We start from the raw sequence: 2160 nt of genomic DNA, 5'->3' as shown, positions 1-2160 counted from the left end.
TGAGAGCTTGATTCTTGAATATTATGGACCAGTAAAAAAAATTTTTTTAATTGGAGTAGCTAATTTGAAATAACCAGTGTTTTAGTTTTCCAAATAAAACACTAAATTCACACACAAGTGTGTATTATCACCACCATTTCATTAAAGAACATTTAACAACAAAAAAAGTAAGAATGGTCATAATTTTAAAATGTAAAAGTTGGATACAATGTAACTTTTTGACAACTTTCTACATGGCCTTTGTTTTTCTCATTACAAATCAGAATGGTGAGGGCCGGCCCCGTGGCTTAGCAGTTAAGTGCGTGCGCTCCGCTGCTGGCAGCCAGGGTTCGGATCCCGGGCGTGCACCGACACACTGCTTCTCTGGCCATGCTGAGGCCGAGTCCCACATAGAGCAACTAGAAGGAAGTGCAGCTATGACATACAACTATCTACTGAGGCTTTGGGGGAAAAAATAAATAAAATTATTAAAAAAAAAAAATCAGAATGGTGAACACTTTATAATGGAACAGTCCTGGTCTAACACAGGTGTTGGAACATTACCATATGGGAAATAAATATGAATCAGTTATATGCCTTGGCCTTGGCCTATAACTGATAGCCTTTAAATATGCTGTACCCAGAATGCATCCCTCTCCCCTCCCTGCAACCTACCACCCCATCCATGACTGACTCAGTGTGTCTTGTGTTCAAGTATCACCTGCTCATGGAATTTTTCTGCTCTTCCCCTTCTTCTCCAAGGCTGAGTTGCTGCACCTCCTTTGTGCCTCAGAAAACATTCTGTACACCCCTATGACACACTATTTCTAAACTAAATGTTAATAACTTATTTTCTTTACTGTCTCCTTAATTACACTATGAGTCCCTGGAGAGAAAGAACCATGTTTTGTTCATTTCTGTACCTCTGCAATCTGGCATAGTGGTTGTACTTAATAGGCATTCAAAAAATATTTGCTGAGGGGCTGGCCACATGGCCTAGTGGTTAAGTTTGGTGTGCTCCACTTTGGCAACCCAGGTTTGGTTCCTGGGCGTGGACCTACACCACCTGTCAGCAGCCACGCTGTGGCAGCGACCCACATACAAAATAGAGGAAGATTGGCACAGACGTTAGCTCAGGGCCAATTTTCTGCAGGAAAAGAAAAATATATATATATATGTGTATACACACATATATATATATATATATATATATTTGCTGAATGAACACATAACTAAAATGAGCTTTACAATCTGGCAGAGAGGATAAAACTTGTGCATACCTACATATAGTACTAGGTGGAAAGTCATAAATGGCCTAAGAGGAGAACTGCCTACATTTTTTAGAGAATGAAGAGGAGGAGGAAATTAGTTACACCTGACTGAGGACATGAGGCAAGGATTATAGAGGAGATTTTATCTGAGATTTCCTGGGAACATACACAGGATGTGAATATATAGTGTCAGGAGAGGACAAGAAGCATGGAAGGAATGATGTGAGCAAAGGCACTGGAAAAAGATGAGGCATTTAAGAGAATATATGAGTATTTCACTTAACTGCACCACAGGATTTGTAAAAAATAGCAAAGGTAGGACGATTGGTGGGTTTACCTATAAGAAAGATATCATTAGAGGGGGCTTTTAGACAAATTGAGTGTGACAGCCACACGAGGGATGAACAAGAGCCTAGAGGAAGGAGGCCAGCTAGGAGCCTATTGTGATATTGGGGAAAGAGTAATATGAGCGGAACTAAGAGAGATGCAGTGGGACTGTAAAGGAAACAGGTGCAAAAGGTAAGTCATTGGCCCCAGGCATCAGTGGAGGAGAAGGGGAGAAAGAGTTCAAAGAACCTCACGTGTGCAAACATAGTGCCTGGAGAATATGGTGATGACAACATCATTGGCAGAAATAGAGAAAAATGAGAAGATGGTGGGGATAGGAGGAGAGTGCAGATGATGAAATGCCAGCAAAATCTCCAACATGACATGCACAGTGATTACTTGGGATAAAGCTCGGAGAAAGATTGGAATTAGAATTTGGGGAATTACCTTTCCAAAAGGATTTAGTTAAATCCATAGGATAGCCAATAGGGGCAGCAACAAGAGACATAAAATGAAACCCAAGGGGGCTGGCCCCGTGGCATAGTGGTTAAGTGCGCGAGCTCTGCTGCAGGGGCCCATGGTT

Source organism: Ceratotherium simum, chromosome 7 (assembly GCF_057802395.1).
Source record: "Ceratotherium simum simum isolate JZ-2026a chromosome 7, ASM5780239v1, whole genome shotgun sequence".
Taxonomy (NCBI): domain Eukaryota; kingdom Metazoa; phylum Chordata; class Mammalia; order Perissodactyla; family Rhinocerotidae; genus Ceratotherium; species Ceratotherium simum.
The sequence above is the reverse complement of the archived record's forward strand: the minus strand, read 5'-3'. Positions refer to the sequence as shown.